This window comes from Bufo gargarizans, chromosome 1 (assembly GCF_014858855.1).
Source record: "Bufo gargarizans isolate SCDJY-AF-19 chromosome 1, ASM1485885v1, whole genome shotgun sequence".
NCBI classification, from domain to species: Eukaryota; Metazoa; Chordata; class Amphibia; order Anura; family Bufonidae; genus Bufo; species Bufo gargarizans.
Genome location: NC_058080.1, coordinates 522505761 through 522531479, shown reverse-complemented (window position 1 = coordinate 522531479; position 25719 = coordinate 522505761). Strand labels below are relative to the sequence as shown.

The 25719-nt window shown below is 37.5% G+C and overlaps 1 long non-coding RNA gene across 2 annotated transcripts in view; it reads right to left on the bottom strand.

Annotated features, from left to right (window-relative positions):
• Positions 1-12115: 12115 nt before the first annotated feature.
• Positions 12116-25719, bottom strand: part of LOC122933885 — a 61793-nt gene continuing 48189 nt past the window's right edge. Inside the window, exons 4-7 of one of the 2 annotated variants that reach the window (XR_006388565.1) lie at positions 17249-17317; positions 14527-14594; positions 13901-14399; positions 12116-12608 (exon numbers count right to left, since the gene is read on the bottom strand). This is a non-coding gene — a long non-coding RNA (uncharacterized LOC122933885). The remainder of the gene's footprint in view (positions 12609-13900; positions 14400-14526; positions 14595-17248; positions 17318-25719) is intronic. The other variant, XR_006388566.1, reaches the window with a different exon arrangement.

The following is a 25719-nucleotide window of genomic DNA, read 5'->3' as shown; positions in this document are numbered from 1 at the left end:
TCTTAGGATTAATCAGGTTAATGTAATACAGCATTGGTGCTGTGGGGATTCCAAAATCAAAATCAATATTAGGATCTGTTTATATTTGCATGGATGTTCATCGACCATCAACAGTATTGGTTGTATTATTAGCAGAAGTCATAATGCTCCAGGTAAATCTAATAAATCATTATTTGCCTAATACATAGCCTGAGGGGACAGTGCATGGAATAGGGGTTTGCTTTATGGTGGCCTTTGAATCTTTACTATGCAACCCCCTCTCCCCCACCCTTGGATCTTGTGCAAAGAATAACACAGTGAATTAGTTTTATGCAAATTTCTCCTAAACAAAACAAAAAAAGAAAGACAAAAAGGATATTCAAGTTCCAGCACATGAGGTGACTAAACCCAGAATACAATTGAAAAAAGCCTTTAGTTACATTCACATATTTGATACCTCACTTTTGATATCATTTAAAGTTGGACCAACATTTTGATGATAAATAAGATAATTTTTTTCAGTTTTCTTCCATATGTTCCCAATTCTAATGTGATTGTTTAGACTGAAAACCTTTGTTTGTAATAATAAATAAATATATAAAATAAATATATAAATAGATACATAAAAAATGCAAAACCAGAAAATATTGACATGCATAACATCTCAGTTGCTGTGTGTGGAGTCTGCTAAAGAGTGAGAGAATGCAATGTTCATATGTGTGGGTGCAATCAACCAGCTATTTAAAATTTGGAAACTTTATCTAGAAATAGAGAAGTCAATGTAAAACCTAGGTCTAGTAACCCCACGGGCTTCCCCTGATTCATTACATAACTTTTGTAAATGTACTTGTGAATGTTACCAACATGGCTGCTTGTATTTCAGGCTTAGTCATTCTTATAAACAGTGTTCATTCTTTGATATAACACAGTCCTGTTTCTCAACATTTATTGGGCAACTTTCCCATATATTACTGAGAGTGAGGTTGAAATATAGATTCAATACATAAGATTTAAGCACATCATTAGGTGACAAAAAATAATAATAATAATTCAAATCTATAGTTAGCTAGGTATCATAGTCATTAAAAAGAAAAGAAAAACAAGAAACTATTAGCATAAATGAGGCTTATATGTTTATTTCTATGATATTGTCGTATTATGACTTTTTATTTGAGCTCTATAACTAGTACCAATAAAAATGTGGTGTAGTGAGAGCGGAGGGAGGGCGTTGCGAGGGTGGGGCTCTTAGTTCTGGCTAATTCATCATTAGTCATGCAAGAAACTTGCATGAAACGTACATTTAATTCCTGCGCACACAGAACCTGAGGCCGCAGTGTTATTTTCTGTTTGAGAACACATATTTTACAGTATATTGTGCCACTGCCTTAAGTAGTCTTAGATTGTGCAATCTGAGCTATCTAATGGAACAGAATGTGTAGCATGCATTTTATTTTGATATAAAAATTTTCATTTATAAGACATTTCTTAAAGCATTTCATCCAAACTTATTTTCAGAAAAATCTGACCAATAATGCAATCTCTTGGGACTGAAATAATTCTAAGTGGCCTTTTCTCTTCTCCACTGTCAGCTCAGGACAGTGTCAATTCTTCTTTCAGTTGAATATTTGTCAGTTGTCAGGCTGCACAACCGTAACAAATAGTCTGTCCCACATTCTAAATTGCCACTAAACTACTGAGCTGAGAGCCAAACCACAGCATTCCTTACATTTAGAATAAATGATTTTAGAAGAGGAATCTCATTAAAATGTGAAGATTTCCTGGAAAGTAAAGGATATATCAAGATATTCTGATTTTCTTGGTTTTTTAACCTTGTTCTGTACTAAACATGACTAAAAATTATAGATTCTTTTAAAGTAGTAACATTATATTAATTCTAAAGGTTTCTATTCATTGTTCAGCTACTTGAGAAGATTGTTGTTGTGTTTATTTAAAAGCCATTAAAGTGCTTTCCATTAATCTTTGTAGATGCATTGCGGTTTAGTGACAATGCCTTTCATCCAGGTACTGTACAATATAACAGGATTACAGCTGCTGCTTATCTAAGTCTGATGCATGCATTTTGAAGAATTATAATTATCCTGAGGGACAGGTTTAACTTAGTGCATGTTTAATTTGTAGAGTCTATAAACATGCTCTTAAGTATTTGATAGAGAAATCATAAAATAAGAATATTTAGGCTCATTCAGATTAAGTGCCCTATCAATGGAGATCACAAATGTGCCCTTAAAAGTAAAGACAGCAAAATATTTTATTTTACTCAATATTTATTCATTTGTGGTCAACTTAGAGTGTTTAACTTTATACTTAAGAGCAGAAAAGGTACCCAGGATTCTTAAATGGTTGAACACAAAGATTTCTAGATGTGACTAAACTTTGCATTGTAAATTCTAGTAGAATCTAGTTCTCTTGATAAGACTATGCCAAACATGAATAGCATGTTTGGTGTAGGGGTTATCAACTTTAGCATAGAGATGTTTATTGCTCTTGGTCTTCCAGATTACCTTTGAAAGCCCTATACTCAGCCACCTCACCAGTGGACTACGCCAAATATACGGAAAATGGGGATCTCCCCAAATTTAATAGGAAGGAATACGACAAGATAACGAAGCATCTCTCAGTGCTAAGTCCTCGAGTCATGACCCAAATTAGCGAACATGATCTTACCAAATTGATGATTAATAAGACTCCAATAAGCCACGCAATTTCTAGGTTCTACTCCTTTGTTAATAACACGGTATCCTCCCCATCATTCCTGTCTAGTTGGTCTAAAGAACTTAACAAATCATTTAACGAGAAAGAAACCATGGCAATCCTACATTCCTCTATTCCCAAAATCACGTCCACTAGACTCCAAGAATCGCACTACAAAATACTTTCCAGATGGTACAGGACTCCTGTTATTTTGAACAAAATTAACCCCGAAATTCCTGCACGCTGCTGGAGATGTGGTGAAGGAGTTGGGTCCATAACTCATATCTGGTACTCCTGCCCTAAGATTGTGCCATTGTGGGGAAAATTCAACCAAATTATTACTGAAATATATGGGTCACAAATAGAGATGGATGCAGAACTTGTTCTGCTTGGGCTATATAATAAAAAACATAACGCCATTAAAGACCGTCTGTTTCCCTCTCTCATTGCTGCACTTAAAACCATAATTCCCAGACATTGGCTGAGCGAGGAGGTTCCGTCTATTCAGGACTGGATGGAGGAAGTCCTAATTATCAGTCGCTTCGAAAAACTAAAATGGATAATTGCCGGCAGCCCTGAAAAGTACCTCGGGATCTGGACCAAGTGGTGTAGCTATATCTCCACTGGCAAACTGTCCAAGTTCTTTGATTGAGTCTATACATTTGGATCTCTAATTACTTTTCTTTCCTTATGCTCTTGAACTATCTAATGAAACATGTGACAATTTTTTCTTCTCCCCCACATTGTTTGACCCTTTGTTTTGTTTCCCTCTTCTCCCCTCCCCCCTTCCCACCCCTCCTTTCCCTTCACCATTTTCTGAATCAACTTCTGAACTGATTTATATTGATGTTTTTTCAAATAATCACTTTTTTTAATATGCTTTTTGAATTTAGGAAGTGTCATTCCTGTGATGTCTCAACAGGTTATAATATATGCAAACTTCCATCTGTAATGGTGATGTTTTATCCCATTTTATATTATGTTAAACTTGTATCATTTTACTATTATACTTGTTAATAAAACAAAATTTACAAGAATCTAGTTCTCTTATGACAATGTTTGGCCTATGGCAGTTACTTTGTTTGTCTATGACATCCGCAAGCAATATTCCACCAAAAAGAGTTTACATAATAACCCGACTCTAATGACCTATTGATAGCAACTGGATCTGGAGCAAATCTGTGCTCAACAGTGAAAAGGCATTTATCTGGATGAGTCCCGTAACCTCATTCACAGAGGTGCTCAAGCTTTGGTCTTTCAACAAAACAATAGTAAATCTCCTCTAACATAACATAATAGTCCATCACATTTCATGTATTTGTTGTCCCTACAGGCGCTCTACATGGCCTGCTGGGGAAAAAATGTATATTACATTTACATAGAAATCTCAAAGTCGTCTAGATCTTCACTGGCAATGTGGCCAACAGAAGCAGGCATTAAAGGGGTTTTATGGGAGTACAATACTGATGACTTATGATAGGTCATCAATAATATATTGGTGGGGGTCCAACTCCTGACACCCCCACCAGTAAGAAGTTTGAAGAGTCCTGGCACTCTTGTGAGCCCAGAGGTCTCTTTCTAGGCCCAATCAAGTGAATAGGCCTGGGCTACAATGCCAAGCATAGCCACTGTACAATTTATGGCGCTGTGCTTGGTATGCTGTGAAGAGGCTGTAGCACTCTTTGGAGCCTGTCCAAACAGTTGATCTGTGGCAGTGTGGGGAGATGTACCCTTAGCAATTAGATTTTGATGACCTATCCTGAGGATCAGTCATCAATATTGTACTTTAGGAAAACTCCTTTAAGTCCAATACATCTTATGTTCCATAGCTTGAAAAAGCACACTTGTGGATAAGTTTCTAACTAAAGAGGGCTTCAAGTGTCATACCTGTCTTAGAGAGAATTTAAGTTTGGTGCCCATGGTGACCAATAAGAATCCAAAGAATTGAATCTTAAACGGTGGCAATGGGCAACAAAAAAACCTTTTTTCTCTCTGACCCACTTTTGATATATGAGACCTAATATAGCTATAGAATGTCGCTATGTTCATTACAAAGAAAGGAGAACAGAAGAATAGTATGATAACTTCTTGGATCAACAAATGACTTTGTGTGTAACTACTAAGTGGCAATCATTTAAAGGCCATTTAAGTGTATATACAGTTCACTATTTTTCTTTTATTCATTATAAAGGATACATAATGGCCATAGCAGACATAATGATCTCTGCTATATAAAGATAGCCCAATTTGTGCACATATTTGGAAAACTTCTGATTCTTTGTCCTCTTTTCTTATCTTTAGATTAAATTATACTTCACTATCAGGTTGATGTGATAGGTTGGTCCAATGAATGGCATCATACTATAAATACTTTCTTTGCTCATAAGCGAAGAACTGCACATGAAAGCTAATGCTAGTGTATACATAAGCATGCATCATGTTACTCATCCCACATGACATGTTAAGATGTACTGAGGGTTTACAAGGATATACACCAGAGTACATAATATTTCAGCAAAGCACCAGCATACCACACCTTAAACAAGTAGAAATCTATAACAGATGTTCATAGAAAGACCCAATAAGTCCTGCAATGATTGAACTTAAATCTCCACATGGGTTTAAAATGGAGATTCCGTCCAATCACATAGACTAAAGACAACATGAGATCTTATAACAATCATTAGCAAAGCAATTTATGGTTAGAGTCAGACAGGGTAATACACTGATAGAATATCAAGTGTGTCATGCTATAGATTAGTAGAAGATCAATCGATAGGTTAATTGCAGATGCTCTTTGTGGAGCCTTCAGCATGCACTGGAAGTTAGTAAGTATTAGTCATTTTCTGTACAAGAATTTTAGCATTGCCTTTTATGTTATGAAGCGTTATGCGTGCATTTTGCATTAGTATTATTGTCACAAAGATTTGGAACTACTTAGTAGGATACTTTGAATAGTTCTCTATGTTTTGCATGCATTACAGGTAAATCTGACAACAGAAAAAATGGAAAACATGCAAAATTTTCTAATTAGAAAATAGAGAAATAATTTGTTCCACAAAGAATTAGAAAGCACGATTGGAAATTTAGCATCTTAGGTGCACTAAAGCAAAATACTGTTTTCCACAAGACAGTTGAACATCATGGCAAGCTACTCTAGTCACTAAACATTTGTTTGCAGTCAGAGGAAAGACATGATTTCTGGGCATTAGATTCAGAATTTACTATAACAAATCTTAATGGTTTCAACAACATACGGGTGTATTGACTGCCTATGGGTAATAGTCCTCAAATCCTTTGCAAGCGTTGTAATTTAGGCTTCAGAGACTTGAGCTTACATGGTCTATGTTGTTGTAATGTCAAGGTGGTAAAAACGGAATTTCACCTAAAACCCTCATTACAAGACAAGACAAAGGACTTTACTGCCATTACCTTAAGGTATGTGGGAGGCTATGTATGAAGCTAAATGATGGAAAACCAATACACTTACTAGACCTCCTCAGTCTTTGATGAGAAGAATAGTAAAAAAAATATCATAACAATATCAAACATATAACATTATATAAATGAAGCGCAGATATTGAATATTTGTATGTAGCGGTATATAATATGTAGGATGTGCATACTGCTTAGATTAACACAGCTATATGTGCTTTCTAACCTTGATTTTGGGCTTGAGGAATTCAAAAAGAAAATGGCAGCTTAAAAGATGTCATTAAGAGCACTGTACTTCTGCACGATTTCTGAGCCAATTATCAGGACAAGTGGCCGATCAGCTGATGAACGAGCAAACACCCATCTGTCGACTGATGGGCATCTTTCATCAGAATGAAAGATACCCAAAAATCTGCAGGACATCTTACGGTGTATGTACTGCCAATAATTAATTGAACGGAATGAGGGAGCAACCGTTCTTCCCACAATCAGTTTGAATAAGCCAGTGCAAATGAGTGCTGTTGGATGTTTTATCATCCATTGGTGCTCAGACTGTCCGAACATTGGGTAGTGTAATACAGCCCTAAGGGTCAGACAGGCCAATAAAACAACCAGAGGATCTTCAGATATCTTCATATGGCAACAAGGCCAAGAGGGAATACAAGCTATGAGGTCCAGTAGTTGCGCATCTCAATTGTTAATAGAGTTTATCCCATGTTGGGCGATTTCACAAACTGTGCAAAAATAAATGTAAAGCACACCGTGAGATTTAAAGTGGTCGTGCATATATTGTGTAAATGTAAAGGGTGGGTCCTCAGAATATTCTTTTCTGCTGGGATCAAAGTACCAAGCTGGCATTATTGTTGTAAAAAAATTAATTGAAAAAATTCTTCATACATAGCCCCACTCACAGAAACCATACAAACAGTATTAACCTTCTATAATATAATATTGGGAGTATGTTAAAGGGAACCTGTCACCAGGACAGGCCCCTTTACATGTATCATATCTAAAACAAGCTTTAGGATGAATTCACATTTGGCAGATTTGTTTCAAAAATTTCTGAGGCTGAATTGAGCTTGCAGTAATCCATGTGCATGTAGCCGAAACAACCCCATTCAGATGAAAGAACTGATTTACAGTCACAGAAATTTCTGCAACAAATTAGCAGTGTGTAAATTCATCCTTAATGATGCTAAACTAGGAGGTACAATTGTGTCCACTAAACTGCCTCCCAAAATGTACATGGTTTTAAAATGGCTTATAATCTAGGCCCCTTGAGTATGTGAGCTTACTGTACACAGTTATTGAGAAGGGCACGATTTCTCAGAAACAGCAAAGAGAGTATCTTATGTCTTTAGGGGCTCACTTCTTTGACACTTATGGGGCCGTTTAGTTGGTACAATTGCACATATTGGTTCACCTTTAATAGGGCATCCTTCTGGTGCCCTAATCTAAAAGGATCCCCTGGTGACAGTTTCTCTTTAACATTGCACTGTTTTTTTTTTTTCTCAGTGATTTGAAACCATGTTCATTTGTCAATGTGAATAGCACAGAACTGTTTCAGTACATTAGTGTGTTTAATATTGTTAGTGTTGTTAGTAGTAGAAAATGTTAGTAAATGAGCATTGCAGACTCCAGATCATTTCCTCTGAGTTTTCACACTCAGTTGAATCACATCACCAGACAATTGAGAAGACAGGACAGGCAGTTGATGTTAGTGAGTTCGCTATTTACAAGTTAGTAGTAAAAAGAGAAAAAACGGGCAGAGTCAGTAACTGGAACAGTTTGCTGTGTCTCTGCATGGTTAGTAGAAAGTGAGGTTAGTATAGCATGCTTTAGTTCCTGGTTAGTCTTGTTAGTTAATATTAAGTGGTGTTAGTTTTAACCAAAGCTGTAGACTCAGTTATTTCATTTACTGTGTGTCTGCAGTTGTTAGTATGTTAATACACATGCAGTTGTTCAACAATAATACAACTGGGATGCACACATAGACTGGTTACAACAGATATTAAATCATTCGGTTGGCATAAAATTTTTACTTAAATCTTGGGAACCTTGTATCATGTCTCATAAGAAATGATATGCCATTTTCCTTCACATATTTTACTTATTGGCCTGCCATTCCCTACACATCATAAATGCTCTAAACATTAGAAAGATCTCACATTCACATGAGTAATTATAGAAGTTGTTTAAATAATCACTGTGATATAAAAAAGCATTCTAGTAGAGATGAGGGAATTTCTTAAAATTTAGTTTGCCGGAATCGACATTGAGATTCTATTCAGGTATGAATTGATTCTACCTGAAAGTACTCCTGGAAAAATGCCTGGAACATCTCTCTTCCTTTCTTTAGAATAAAAATTCTGCCAATTTTTTTTTTCTCATGAAATTCTGCCAAATCAGAAAATGTAAAAAAAAAAGTCTGATCCAATTTTGATTCTAAAGAATCGATTCTCTCATCTCTACATTTTGGCATATTAAAACATTGCACAATTCACCTGCATTTTTGTACCAGATGATCTGTTTTTATATCACTATGCCATTTCCAATGTCAACAACTAAAGTGCAGACAATATCATTGATTTGGCCTTAATCATTTTATCTCATTGATGAGGGGAAAACAATACTTAGATTACTTAAAGTAAAATGAGTTTCAGACAAGGAGGAAAGAGCATGGAAGCCAAAGTCCGCAGAACGGCTCAACAACCAGTGTGTTCAGTACCTACATGACCATCAATTCCAATAAACTTGGTGTCAATGGGATGTGAGATGTTAATTGGGGCAATGAACCATGTAGTATATGAATATGATGTCATAATCTCAAGGTCTGCTAACCATATTAGCTTCCAATCAAGCTGAAAATGACCTATATTCTGCAAATGTACTGTATGTATCTCTATCATGTCATCACATTTCCTCAACCTTGATTCTACTTGTTCGGTTTCACATTTCCATCCATTTCATTTAAAAATAACTTTCAATTTGAAATTCAAACACAATATATCCTGAAGTAATGAGTCATACTACTGAATAGATTACTGGAGCCATAAGTGGCAATTATTTCAAAATGTGTAATTCACCATACTTATCATTGCAGAGATTATAGTGGTGAGGAACTTGTATATCTCCTAATGACATTCTTCGTACATTGAAGAGTCTAAAGTGCTTAAGAGCAAAACATTGAGGAAATGGCTTCTTTTTTAAAATACTGCCTCGAAAATGTCATTTTTACCACACATTCTTACAACTAACATACACCTACAAGATAGAGGGTTGAACGTGCAAAAGAATAGTGCCCTGAGAGACAGCATATTATGATTTGACCTAAAATTGCATTATTCACAGCATGATCATTGACAATTTTTTATAGCCTCTAGGTACTAGAGGATAATTAATGTCAACAGTGAAGAGACAGATATGTCACTGGCAGTGCGACCTATGGTGAATATATCGCTTATTATAGTCACCTCAAGGAATTAACCCCATGTTACTAATGTTACATTGACATAAAATAATATTCCCTTACAACAATGCTCTGCAGACACACTTCATGGAGTTGGGAGCAAACCAATATAACACAGTATGTAACAGACTGGTTTCAATTTAAAATACCTGTCCCTCATACATTACTTATTTTTCTCCTACTACATGAACAATTTCTTGCTATTAAAGGCTGAGGATATCTTTTCACTGATTTTATTTTTTTTATTTCTTGTTCGCTTTCTAAATAAAAAGTTATGCAAGTTTCTAAATAGTCTTCATCAAAGGTCATACCGCACTGTAGAGTGTGTGCATGTCCTTCACCTAAGCTGCTTTTGCTGCAGAATATGACATAAATCCATCAGAGCACCGATTCTGTTTCTGATGGCTCTCTCTGCTCTCCCCCTCCCCTTTCTCAGTGTCAGAGACAGAAACAGGAAGCCAAGGTGTGTGGGGAGACGGGAGAGAATCCAAAGAGGGCAGCCCACATAGGTGGTAGAGAGCCAGGAAAGCACACACACGGCATTTCAAATAGAAAGGCGGCTGCATCCTGGGAACACAGATCCACCATCTATTATTAGAAGGGCAGGCTGACATAAGAAAAGTCTGAAACTGGGAGCAGTTTGTAAATTGCATATCAGAGGGTCTGAAAATAAATGACGGTATGAATATTGCAGATGAAACTTAAAGCAACCTTAGCATAAGTACATATATTCTACATCAAAGATGTCTATTCCACCTAAAAAACTAGAAGACAGTACTAGAAGAAATAGATAGACCTGGTGGCTTATCTTTCTCCAACTCAAACTCCCAACTAGACTATAATGGCATAAGAAAACTAGATAGCAGCAACATATTTCATCCAGCACACAGGGAATACAAACAATAGTGCATCTAATATATCTCATTTCTAGTCCACCCTCCCCCTTGCAGAACCTTAATGCTCTAGATATAAATGTAACATTGAAGCCAGATACTAATAATCTACATCCAGTCATTGCAATTATCCCTTGCTTGAAACTCCATTATGTTCTTTGATATCTTTTAAAGTGCTTTGGCATTAACATACAATGGCCAAGGACCTTCCTTTAATAATCACCATGGACAAACCATCTCCATCAACCTCATAGGGAACTAAGTACTGCTAACTGCATTATAGTATGCAGCAGATGAGTAATCTACTAATTCAAGCATAATAAAAAATAAACAATCAAATAAGAGCAGATGACATTGGAGAGGTAATTAGCTTAATTGTCTTTAGACATCAAAGGAGTGTGAAAGCTTATTTCGGAAAAGGAATATGCATTCCGACTTCTAGTTGCTAATTATTCCCATAAAGAAAACTGCATTTTCCAAGATAATCTGTTCAAACAAAACATCTGCAGAATCATTTGGAAACGCACAAAGGTTCTAAAAGCCACAAAGCACCTTGTAAAATAAAAGGGAAATATGCATGCTAGAATATCAGCTGGCTTTCTCTTCAATAAATGAATTGTCTTTCAAGGTTAAGAAAAGAAGATCCAATTCTACATTGGATTGCTTTAGAATACATGTTAGTAAAGGGATGCTATGCAATAATACAGACATAATGCTACGCATATATTATCAAATGGATGCTGTTCAACAATGTGGCAAATGTCTAAAAACCTATACATGGTAAAGTCTAATAAAATGCGCTTGCATCTACTTTCAATTATTCAGGACTATTATAACGTGTTATGACCTACTGTATCTATCTATCTATCATAGTATACTGTATAGTAACGTCCGTTATTCACTGGCCATCAAAAAAAACTGCTGTGTGAATAACTACCACTGGTCTTCAAACAGATATGTGATGGTTGTTAAAAGAAAAAAAAAACGTCCATCACACGTCCGTTTTTCACTGTCATATGCATGTAGCCAAACAGATCAAGGAGTCATACATTGTGAGGTGTGGCTTATAGTTCTTATCTAATGTTAGTATATAATACACCTACTTACTATACGACCACTCATGTAGCTGCTTCGGTTATACGTAGATTCCAGCAAGGTTTCTGACCTGTGGGTACCCCTAAGTCAGATCTATATCTAACAAACTACAGATGATACTCCATGCTGAATATATGAAAAAATAAAGGAGCTCTATACCTTTATGGTTGAGATTTGGTCCTGAGAGCGTTGATCTCAAGGGCCGTATCGGGGAGTGATTATTTAGACAGAAACACACAGATAGCAGCCTATGTGTATGTGACTAGGGTCCAGAAATTGCACACTTACACACAGTGTCGGACTGGGGTACCTAGGGCCCACCAGAAAAACTGATTTTGGGGGCCCACCATACGAATTCATTCAAATATAAAAAATAATCTAACACTTTTTTTTTATATGAACATAGGCTGGTTGAGGTGCTGTACATTCATTAAATGTATGTGTTATCTGCCACTTGTGCAGAGGGTGGGATACTAGGGGCCCACCGGGGGATTCCCCTGTACCCCTGTGGGCCAGTCCGAGCCTGCTTGCACATGACTCTCTTTGACATGGAGAAAGCTAGTGCTATAAGTGATGTGATGGGAGCTGATTGAGGTTTAGCATTACCATTTCTTTAAAAGTATCATATCCATACATTTTATTATATGGATTTTTCTAAGTAAACAGGCACAGAACCCTTCGGCAGCAGATCAACACTCCAAGACTAAATTTCCATATATACTGCAATATTTCGAATGAACCATTATCAGTTATTTCCCAACATACATCAAACGTATTTAGTAGCCTACATGATGCGACAATTTAGTTGGGTATTCATCATTTCCTTTTTCCTGAGCTGAAATTGGTATTCCAGTTTTCAATCATGTACAAGAGACCATCTGTATAGGTCCTTAAAATGAAATATCACCCTGGCGATGTGATTGTTGAGGTGTACTGTACGTGCAGAGTAACGGATCATGGCTTCTTCCCTGCATGCAGCAACGCATTGATTTCTGGAAATAGCACTCCACAGACAAAGCACTTATCTGAAAAGAATTGAAATAAATACACTATCAAATGCCGTTCAGTTGTGCCTGCAATGTTATGTACCAGTAATTCAATTCTGCTGCCTCCTAATTACATCTGGCCTCAACTCACATCTTAAATTCATGCTGATTGGCAAAGTAGGTGGCGGATCATTGTCACAAATTGTATACACTTGGGTCTTCAAGGCTTAAAGGATGATATTGATTAGAGCGTGTTGACATTCAGATAGAAGAAAAAAATAATTGGTTCTGCAGATTATCGTACGTTTGGTTCATTTTCTTGACACAAAGAAGGTGCAACTTATGACGGCTGGTTTAAATTTAGCTTTTCTTCATGATGAACTGACACTTTGTAAATTACCATTAAACATGCTATCTGGTGCAATTTAAAGCTGACAAGCAAATGATCTTTAGCTGATTAGTAAAATGAAGGCACTTAGTTAAAGCTCCAGTCACATTTATAGACGGAAATCATGAAGGAATATTTTGCGTAATGTTCTCTATGCTATAATCACTGCATAAGTCCCATACCTCAGTGCTGGAGTCTATGGCACCATTGCAACTAGGCATATCTTACACAATAATGCCAGTATATGATCTGTGCTGAAAGGGAAGATATCCCTAGCCAAGTTGACTGTAGATTAGGCTCCCTCTACAATGATGTATGACATTACCAATCAAAGTGAGCAATGTGCCATGTGTCCCCTAAAGTTCTGCTAAGTGGATGACAGGGCCCACAAAATAGATTGCCATAAAACAAGCCACTTTGAAGCCCAATGATTACTACTAAAGGAGGTCATTTTTGTATTTGACATAAGATGCTCTAATGCAGGGATGCCCAACTTGCGGCCCTCCATCTGTTGCAGAACTCCAACTTTGCAACATCTGGAGGGCCACAGGTTGAGCATCCCCGCTCTAATGTAAATTAGTCCATCCAATCAAAAAGCTCCCACCTAACTGATCTTATTTTGCTCTATCAGTAGGGGATACTGAATTGGCATGGAGGATACCACTTCTATGTTAAAGAACAGGTGAAGGTCCTGTTCTAACACGCCTACAATATGGTAATGTTGACATCTCACGTCTTCACATACAATATTATCAATGGGATATACCTTGCTTTTGACTTAATATGCTTAGAGATATGTGGCGCAGTGTAGAACACATTATTCTTTTCTTTGAGCGCTCTATTTTGGCTGCAGAACCAGCACCATCTGTTCATAAAAGCTAAAATTTCCTGTAAACAACTGTAGTGTTACTTTTTATATGAAATTAAAACCTCAATTGCTAACCTGGCAGTAAAAGGAGGCAGCAATGACGACTTCAATTTTCGAGAGAACCAATGTTTGGTTGACAGAACAAAATGGCTCAGGTCACCAGTCAACAAATCCTAGAAGAAAAAGAAAAAAAAGCAACCGACGCAGCATAGAGAAAAGACATGCAGTGTGATTAAGCCAAGGGGTTGTCTAGTGTGTTAATTGTGTGACCCCCATAGGTAATCACGGTATCTGAAAGGCACATATTAGTGCCTCATAAACACATAATAGGTACACTTTACTACAAATTACCGTTAAACTAATAATTAGGATAATTCTTTCTTCTAGGGATATCAAATTTGGCACGTATTAACATATTATTAAATCTAATAATTTTAATTGAGAAATTACATGGTATTCAAAAGTAGGAACACTGACCTTATAAAAACGTTCACTGTCTAATGTAGTCACTACGTACATACATGGTAACTTGAAGGGTGAGGGTAGACCAGCTTCACGAGTGATTCCTGGAGAGCTAATTAAACCATAATTTACAATTCATGTATGATTTTCAGAACCAAAATGGGATATAGATGTATATATATATATATATATATATATATATATACACACACACACACACAAATTTAAATGTCACATACCTCCAAGTGTCTTACTGGAAAAAATACGCTGACATCTGTTTCCTCCTAAAACTCCATCCGTTTTTATGCTAATAAAAAAAAATGAAAATTTGAATTCCTTTCAGGACACATAAAATCATCAGTTGGAATACACAGGGCATATTATGTAATGTAATATTTCCTTCAGTACTTAAAGGTTACCTACATTTAATACTGAAATCTCTGTTTTAAACAACCACCTCACACCCCTTTTTAGTACAAGGACCAACAGAACCTAAAATCTGTCTGTCTTTTTCATGAATTTGTCCATCCCCTTCTTCTTGGTGTTAAGTGGCATGGATGAAATATTGTGGAAGGAATCCTGTTGGTACCCATCCCATGGTGAATGGTTATACGGTAAATAACTATACCATTATAAGTACCATACTGCCATACAGTATGGTACCCCAATAATGGTGCCAAACATTGGTCAACTAACATATTTCCCAAAATAAAAAATAATATTCAGTGCTAATACTATCGTACTAGGCAATATCTAAAGAGCAGTGCTACACAATGTAAACATCACTATACAATGCTCAAATAATATCCTCAAACAGTGGGCAAAAGTAAAAGCTCCATGCATTTATTTTATTTATTTATATAACACTATATAAGAATGCTAGGCAATTCATAGTTTTCTGAAACCCCTTCAATAAAGAGTTTGGCTATAAGAGAATAAATGGAGCATCAGACATTGCAACTGCGAGCAGGTGTTTTTACAGCAACTTGTCTCTATTCACTTCAATGGGATGGCTCCATCCTATTCACTTCAACAGAAGGGAGCCATCCTATTGGAGTGAATGAATCTGTAATTACACTGCTTGCCGCTGCAGTCGGGGGAGAGCAGGTAAATAGTGAACAGAATGCAACGCTCATACAAGTTCTGCAATCTATTCAAACAGCCGATCTGCGGGGGTACCAGCAGTCGAGCCCCCACCAATCTGATATTGATGACCTATAGGTCATTAATATAGCAAAAGTGGACAACCCCTATAAAGGGAGACCTGCTGAGACCCCAACAATCAGCCTTAAACTGATGAGGAAGCAGTAATTACACCGTAGCACCTCTGTATGGGAAATTAAACATTATAGTATTCCAAATTAAGGGTACTCTCTTGGCAGTTGTGACCATCCTAAAATACAGACATCATTAGGTAGGGGTTGGAGAGAGCAGTACAATCATATTTCTTGTGGAGTGTTTATTTTCTGGAGTAATGAGAATATGAACTCTTATTCTGCCAGATTCTGCTCCTGCATTGCACTGGAGACAGAGTTTCACAGTAAAGTGTTCTCTCCATTGTGCTGCCTCAAAGTCCCTCGCTTCTGCTCTAGTGGTTTCCTGTATAGGTGTTGCAGCTGTCACTTAGAGCAAAAGAGAGGGGCTGTGAAGCAGCTCAATGCAGAATTCTTCACCGTAAAGCTCCGCCTCCAGTGCACTTGCAGGAGCAGAATAAACATTCATATCCTTACTACTCTTAGGATTAATTCACGTCACCGTTCAGCCTTTCCGTTCTCCTGTTCCGTTTAGGAGCAGGAGAACGGAAAGGACGGATAAGCACATAACTGACGCCAAACTGAGCCAAACTGAGCCCTTAGGCCCCCTAGACTATAATGGGGTCCTGTTATTTTTCCGTTCAGAAGATGATTTTGAAGCGGAGACAAAAGTCCTGCATGCACAACTTTTGTCTCCACTTAAAAATCATCTTCTGAGCGGAAACATAACGGACCCCATTATAGTCTATGGGGTCCTAAGGGCTCCGTTTGACTCAGTTTGGCGTCAGTTATGTGCCTTTTCCGTCCTTTCCGTTCTCCTGCTCCTAAACGGAGCAGGAGAACGGAAAGGCTGAACGGTGATGTGAACGAAGCCTTAATGAGAAAAACTCCACAAAAGGCTGCTTGTAGTGCTCTGAACAGATAACAGCTGTTGACAGTTAATCAGTGGATTGTCCATGCAATACACTGATATACTAGGTCCTCCAGAACAAGAGGTCTTGTAATTTTAAGCAGCTCTTTGGCTAACAGATGATGACCCCCTTTATTCATTTAGAATTCTAGAAAGGCTTTGAATGGGCATGAAAGTATTGTTGGACTTCACAATATTGGCAAATCTCTGGCAGAAATTTCTTTAGTATGGCATTCACTAATTCTCTGCCATTTGTATTTGAAAATGTAATATTGCTTAAGCAGGTTTTCCAGGATTACTATGGTTTTTAACAGATATGCTCATGTAGTTGCTTATCTCATGCACATGTTCCCCATACTTTTTATTTTTTTAAATCTGCACTCCCCTGATCCGTTTTCACCATTAAAAAAAACACTCTGGTTTACTGCATCCAGTATGCAGCACTTCCTGTTGCTGTATCCAACCAAACCCATGATGCCACATATCCAGCACCACCCCTAACAACCCCCACATAGTTTATAGCTCCTCCAAACCAACTAGTTACAGAAACTCCCTCATCACACACCAATGGACATAACAGCCCAGGAAATAAGAAAGAGCTCCATGGACATGGTCATGTGACCACAGCCCAGAACGGAATGTAGGAGCAATAAATGTAAAAGAAATATAATACAAAATTACATCTACCTTCATAAATTATTATTTTTAAAGAATATTAATGGATACCAGAAACCCCCTTTAGGGATCTTAAAAATAGACATAAAATCTAAATCAGCAATACAATATAATATATTTTACCAGATTGCTTGAGGCATTTCTACTTTCCATTGTCTTCATTGTAATGTAATTTCTGTTAAAAAGAGAGGGCTGAATGAAAAAATGAAATATATTATTTGGAATTTATTACTTTTATGCTAATATGGATGAAATATATAAATATCATATTCTCAAATGGTATTAATTTATCAAATTAGTTTTTTCTTTATTTTGGAGTAAACTGTGACTTATCAGTGAGACACATTTATCAATATTCTGCGACAGGCTATGTTTAGCACCTTCATATCAATTTCAGAATTCCTACAGAGTATGCTGGTTTTTCACCTTATTTATCATGGGGACATGTGAAAAAGTCAAAGAAAATTGTCTAAACACTCTACTCCTGACCTGCCTAAGCTGGGACAGGTAAAAATAAAAGATTGTGATAATTTGCCAATTCTAAATTCAAAAAGTGCTGTGAAGCACTTTCATAAATTTACCTTTACACAAATAGGCAAATGCGAAGACAAACATCAGTTTGTCCCTGTTGATAAATCAGGGTCTACATATTTTTTATATAAGCAGGTATGAAAGGGTATTTGCAGAATGAACAGTAACAGTTAGGCTACTTTCACATTAGCGTTAGCAGGGTCCAGCAGGCTGTTCTGGCAGGGGAACAGCCTGCCGCATCTGTAACAACGCTTGCCCAAAGTCCGCTCCGACCCCATTCACTATAATGGGGATGGGCGAGGGGTACAGCTGACTCTCGGCATGTTTGCCGTGCTGCGGCCGAATCTCCTGCCAGTCCCTATTATAGTTAATGGGGCCAGAGTGGACTTCCGGAGGCACACATGGGCAAGCGTTATGGATCCAGCAGGTATTCTGGTAATGATAAATTTTCAGCAAGTACCCCCAACCTTCCTTCTGAAACTGAAGATTCTGGCTAGAGCAATGCATGTGACCATGCCCATGCACTTATAGATATAAATACTGTGGAGACTGGAAGATGGAGACAGCATGGAAGACCAAAGCAACATGGAGCAGGTAAGTAAGAATCTTCAGTTTCAGAAGACATGTTGTGGGCACTTGCTAAAATACTATTACCATATCAGGTTTATGCAAGATAGAACCGCATACTGTGATTCATCCTTTCACACAATGAGGACATCTTATAACACATTGCTGTTCTCAAATGTGTGATATCAGCAGATTTTCTGTCAAAAGATAATTAGCAAGTAATAGTAATGTGTCTTCTATGTTACAGTGTAGACCTAGTTACAAGAATTTTCAGGTTACATCAGAATATTTATATATGAATATATACTGCCATTTACTATACAGTCAAAAACAATATACCGGTATTACTTAGCGCGCAGCTAAGCACCAATGCACTGTGCGTTCTGACTAGGGTTGGGCGCGAATAGTCGAATAGCGAATATTAATCGCGAATATTGGCACTTCAAAAATTTGTGAATATTTAGAATATAGTAAAAGATATATAAGAGGGACACACCTACATAAAAAAACACATAAGGAGAAACAAGATATATAGCTGTAGAAGTTTATTACTTATTAAAACTATATTGTAATACTATTAAAACCAGCTAAAATAAATATATATATATATATATAAACATAAATAACCAATGGTAACATGTATGTCAAATGTGCAAATAAGCATATAAATAATCACAGAATATTGAGCAGCTGGAAAAAATATATATAAATGAATAAATATATGAATAAATATGCACTATTGTTGTAGTCCTCTTATTCTGTCTGAAAGAAAGCACGAAAAAACGCGAAATGGATGTGAAATAAATTATCGATACATAGTCATATTGGTCTCGATTGACCTAGCGATATAAAAAAATCGCAACCCTCGGCCGCTGTTTGAAAAATTGGCATACCATTGATTTTAAACTCACCCAAGATCCCTAGCGCCATTATAGAATTCACTCACAGGGAAAGCCAGGAAAGAGCCAGCAAAGTACGAAACAAAGTCTATAATTTCGCAACACGTGGGACGCCACAGTGTATGCAGTGAAGCAGGCAAACTCCTACAAAATTGTGAGTACAATTACGGCTATATAGATAGCATGAACACAGACCTTTTTTTTTGTGTGCGATTTTTTTATATCGCTAGGTCAATCGAGACCAATATGACTAATTGATAATTTATTTTTCATCCATTTTTTCGCGTTTTTTCATACTTTCTTTCAGACAGAATAAGAGGACTCCTTATGTGGTTTTTTTACATTCTTTTATCATTTTTACATTTTTTGAAGATTGGGTGAATCTTTTTATTGGGAGCATCCTTCCATTCACTGAACAATAGGTGAGCCATCTCTTATTGATTAATTTAGAATATAGTGATCTACAGTACAGACCAAAAGTTTGGACACACCTTCTCATTCAAAGAGTTTTCTTTAATTTCATGACTATGAAAATTGTAGATTCACACTGAAGGCATCAAAACTATGAATTAACACATGTGGAATTATATACATAACAAAAAAGTGTGAAACAACTGAAAATGTCATATTCTAGGTTCTTCAAAGTAGCCACCTTTTGCTTTGATTACTGCTTTGCACACTCTTGGCATTCTCTTGATGAGCTTCAAGAGGTAGTCACCTGAAATGGTTTTCACTTCACAGGTGTGCCCTGTCAGGTTTAATAAGTGGGATTTCTTGCCTTATAAATGGGGTTGGGACCATCAGTTGCGTTGTGGAGAAGTCAGGTGGATACACAGCTGATAGTCCTACTGAATAGACTGTTAGAATTTGTATTATGGCAAGAAAAAAGCAGCTAAGTAAAGAAAAACGAGTGGACCATCATTACTTCAAGAAATAAAGGCCAGTCAGTCTGAAAAATTGGGAAAACTTTAAAAGTGTCACCAAGTGCAGTCACAAAAACCATCAAGCGCTACAAAGAAACTGGCTCACATGCAGACCGCCCCAGGAAGGGAAGACCAAGAGTCACCTCTGCTGCGGAGGATAAGTTCATCCTAGTCACCAGCCTTTTTTGTTATGTATATAATTCCACATGTGTTAATTCATAGTTTTGATGCCTTCAGTGTGAATCTACAATTTTCATAGTCATGAAAATAAAGAAAACTCTTTGAATGAGAAGGTGTGTCCAAACTTTTGGTCTGTACTGTATATTCGTATTTTCGAAAGTTGCCTACCCCTTACTATATAAGAATCTCCCCAGCAGCCATTTTCTGTAGTTTTGTGGAGTTCTGAGAGAGACAGCAGTGTCATTGCTGTGCTCTGTGCTCTACTGTTTAATTACATTAGATAGTTAGATAGTTAGTTAGTTAGCTTATAATATATATATATATATATAATACAGATAGTTAGTGGGAGATAGTCAGTGTAGGTTAGATAGTGATATAGTGTAGCTGGTAGGTTCTGCTGTCCATACATACATGCTACAGACATAGTGCTGTGATGTCACAAGTTCACAACAATACAGGTGAAACTCAAAAAATTAGAATATCGTGCAAAAGTCCATTTACTTCAGTAATGCAAATTAAAAGGAATTGCGTTAATGCAGCTTAAAATTAGAATTTTGTGAAAAGGTTCAATATTCTAGGCTCAAAGTGTCACACTCTAGTCAGCTAATTAATCTATACCTCCCTGAGCAAAGGGGACTTGAGATTGTGACTTTGGAGTTTCATAAGCTGTAAGCCATAATCATCCAAATTATAACAAATAAAGGCTTGGAATATCTCGCTTTGCATGTAATGAGTTTCATATGTTAGTTTCATCTTTTATGTTGCATTAAATACTGAAATAAATGAACTTTGCACGATATTCAAATTTCTCGAGTTTCACCTGTACTTAGTGCACCAATCAGTAATATGTAGTCAGACCTGCTAAAATGTGAAGTTGCATGTATTGCTGCAAAAACATGTGTATCATTAATTGCCGATTTGCGCAATCGTGAATAAATTGGAGCACTCTATCTGTATATAAAGCTATTGTAATGTTCTGCCGTGCCAACCATTTTCTCCAGTCTCAGGAATCTTCTAGCAGTTTGGAAAATGTAACAAAATTAACCCATGCCTGTATTGCGTGCGCTTTATGCGAATATTACATTGCTGATTTTCGCAATCAAGAAAATAATAGCGAATTCTCGAATTTGCAAATATATGATGAATATTCTACAAAATATTTGCAAAACATCATGAATTTGAATATTACCCCTGCCGCTCATCACTAGTTCTGAGACCCTTCTATCATAATGGGCATTAAAGGGGTAGTCTGGCTAGGTAAAGTTATCCCCTATCCACAGGATAAGGGATAAATATTGGATCGCTGGGGGTCCTAACATTGGGAACCCCACCAGACATGGAAACAAAAACCCTGTACCTCTTGGAGCCCCTGCAAAACGCACAGATATTCAGGTCGGACATGCAAACTGCACCTCCAGTCATCTTAATGACATTTCCAGAAATAGCCTAGCTCTGTACTCAACTGTGTCTGCAATCCCCATAGAGGTGAATGGAGTGCCAGGACCGGATGTGAGTATGCTTAACCTGCTATTCCTTTCATTTTGGTGGGCACCAAGGGGTGCAGTAGGACACCCACGTATCTAATAGTTATCCCCTAACAACCCGAACACCCATTAAACTTTTTCAGCAATTTGTGCTATATCAGCTCTTCTGTGGGATCTGACCAGTCAGGCTAGCATTCACCCTCTACTCACATCCGTGAGTCTTGGGCGCTCATGACCCCGGTTCCCATTCTCTAGTTGTCCTTCCTTGGCCCAGTTACTAACTATTACATACTGGGAACATTCCATAAGACCTGCCGATTCAGACACAATTTGGCCAATGTCAAGTTACTTAAATTCTTACACTTGTCCATTTTTATGCTTCCAACACAGCAGACTCAAGAACTGACTCTCCACTTGCTGCCTAATATATTGCATGCATAGACAGGTGTCATTGTAATTGATGCCACTTTAATGTTATTGCTGATTGGTGTGCAAGTCACTGAATTCTACGCTGGCTTGGTACATTTGCAATATGATTAGTCTAAATTTACTTGTTCTTCAAATACTTTAAAGTATAAGCTTTTTTTAAACTTTTACTGTTTTACTGTTTTTGGAGGGATATTTGTCCTAAAATACTTTTAGATAGCAGATTTATGTGATAATGTAGTGGAACAACCATGATATATATATATATATATATATATATATATAGTCATATATTTTGCAGAGGAGGAAACAACATCAAAGAAGCATCTTTAACCCCTTAGTGACCACGGAAATGTGTTTTAACTGGCGGTCACTAAGAGGCCGTAGGCTGGGCCGCCGCTTTTTTACGGCAGCCCAGTCTAAGTGCTGCACGGGTCTCCTGTGCAGTGAGGAGCGGGGACCCGGCTCTCACATTAGAGCCGCGGCACTGCTCTAACAGCCTGGACCGGCAGGAGTGCCGATCCGGGCTGTTTAACACCTTACATGCCGCGGGAAATGTCTCCCATCGGCACCCCGCAAATGCGATCGTGGGGTGCCGATGTGTTTTAAGGCTATCTGGCTTCCAATGTAGGCTCTGGTCCCGACTGTAGTAATTTCCAGCAGGCTGCGCCTCTCTGGCGCTGCCTGCTGGTCAATGTTAAAGTAGCATTGCTATTAAAATGCAATGCATTATAGGGATAATGCATTGCATTTTAAAAGCAATCAAAATACTGCCTGTTATAGTCCCCTTGTGGGACTATTAAGTGGTAAAAAAATAAAAAACCCATTTATTAAATTAAAAAATTCCATTAAAAAAACTTTTTTTAATTGAAAATATGTTTTTCAATAAAAAAATTGCCAAAAAAACTCCCCCGTATATTTGGTATTGCAGTGTCCATAACGACACGGACTACATAAATATCACATAAATTATCTCCTACGGTGAATGCCGTAAAAAAAAAGCAAAAAAAGATATTATGTTATTTATACCGAAAAATGAACGCCGTAAAATTTATGACGTAAAAATGCAGTGGCAGTATTGCAGTTTTTCCCATCTACCTCCCAGAAAGACTTAATAAAAGTTATTCAGAAAGTTATATGTACCCCAAAATGGCGCTATTAAAAACTACAACTTGTCCCGCCAAAAACAAGCCCTCATAAAGCTATATAGACGTAAAAATAAAAATAAAGTTATAGTTCTTGGAACGCAACGATGAAAAAAGGAAGAAAAATGCTTGGTCAGTAAGGCCCAAAACAGGCCGGTGTCATGGTCCCTCCTGTGAGAGAGGTGAGAAGATTGGATAGACTTGCTGCATGCGAGGCTATCTGACAGGTCTCTCTGTTTTCCTCTATGTATGTTGTTGTTTGGCAGGATCTCACCTCTCACCTTTCCTCAAGTGCCGCTCGTTATCAGTGATGAGGCTCTATTTAGATCCGCCTCACACTGCTGACCATGCGGTTGATAGTTTCTGCTTGGAGTTGCTAGTGCTGGTTTGTCTTGGATCTCCTGCTTCTCCATACATCTCTAAGCTAAGTACTTGTTGCCTTCGCTGTTTCTTATTATCTGGAGTGTGTTGTTTCTAGGCCTCAGGGAGACGCAGGTTCCTTCATTCTGGAAAGAACCTATCCTAGGGCTCGTCAGTTTTAGCAGGGATTTAGGTATCTGGTGTATGAGTATTTCCACCATCAGGATCTGCTCATGCTGGCAGGAGTTAGGGAAAGGCCTAGGGATTACTAGGAGGTCACCATCCCTCTTCCTTAGCTTTTGAGGCCTAGATTGCTGTCTATTCGTTGTGGTGTGTATTTTGTGTTTTCCTTCCCCTTAACCAGTGACAGACGGTCACTAAGGGGTTAAAATTAAAGTAAAGCAAAATTGCAGGCCCAAAACAATCTAATGTGAGAAAAAAATGAAGTCCTTACTTAAAGGTGTTGTCCCACGGAAAATATTGTACATTTTTCTAAACAACACTTGGATCTGAATACTTTTGTACTTGTATGTAATTAAAAAATTTACCATAGCCACTGTGTTATTCAATAAAATGTATCAGTATATCACCACCTGCAGTTTTTTTTTTTGGTTCTTATTTCTTTGTCCGGCTCACTGAGACGGTCACACATGCTCAGTTCCATCCTTTCACTGCCTCCTGAGTTGTGATAGGGAGAGTACAGACACACACCCTTATCTGCAGGAGAATATACATTCATCTTGAGCTGTCAGCTTGATATAAATCTAGCAGAGCAATGAATGGGGAAATCTCTGGATCCATGTGAGATACAGGGCTGGTTCTAGCTTTGTTAGAAAGATTGTCTTGTCCTATATGATGTGTGGTTTTCCACATTAGTAGGGATAAACCCTTTAAAGTTCTTAAACTGCATTATCTATATAAAAAGGAAACTGTCAGGAGCTATATGCTGTCTTTACAATATGCTCCTTTGCTTATAAATAGCTATGTTTTCTTCTGAAATATTGCAGCATAATATAAAAAAAATATATAATATGATTAAGAGCCAGGAATGTTGTGAAAGGTTGCGGAGCAGCTTCTCCTTGCCTGGCTTGGCTAGATTGATAGGTTTCACTCTGTACCTATTTGTTTATATGGAGAGACCTGCCAATCAAGACCAGCCAGGCATGGAGGAGTTAGCAGGGAGCTGCCCCTACGACTCTTCTCCTCATTCCTGGCTCTTTGTTCTACCAGGTTTACTCTGAAATGCGCCATTTCAAAATAAAACATAGTTTTTGTAACCAGGAAGCCTGCCAGTATTTTATGCTGCCTGTGGTTTGGGTGCTTCAATTAATCAGTCCCCTATGAAGTGCACAAGTATCTCTTTATGGTAATCATCTTTTGGTTGTTGTTCTGAAATACTATTCTTCTTGTTCAATAGTTGTGCCATAGGTGACCAAAATGCCAGGTCGGAGCTGCTTTCTTGACACACTTTTAAGTGGAAAAATGTTGAAAAGGTTTTATAAATGAGTTGCACACCTACCCAGGGGCTCACATTGCTTAAATTTTTTTTGTCTGAAAACTCACAAAAATACATTTATCCCAGTATGTCTACAACTTTTTCTGTATAAAAATGTATGTACAATCAAACTAAAAAAGGCTATAAAGTATCAGTTCTCAGCTTGGAGCCTAACATGAACAGGACTATATCATAAAGTTTTAGAAATTTTAAAACTCAGTTAAAGGGCTTCACAAGACTTAAAATCTGCTGACATAAGAATAAGTCATTGATGTCTAAAAGATGGAGGTCTGATTCCAGGCACCTCCATCGATCAGTTGTTTGAAGGGGCTTGCAGGCTTCCTAGTATACCAAGCATAACGCTATACACTGTGTAGGTGCTGTGCTTGGAATTGTACAGTAGCCCAGTCCTATTCACTTGAATGGGACTGAGCCACAAAGGTCATATGATTGATGGACCTTACATCCCAGGCTGAGGACACAGCATGTGCCTGAGCTTCACAGTCCCTTCAAGGAGCTGATTAGCTGGGGTGCTTGGGATTGAAACCACCAGCAATGAGATATTGATGACCTATTCTGAGGAT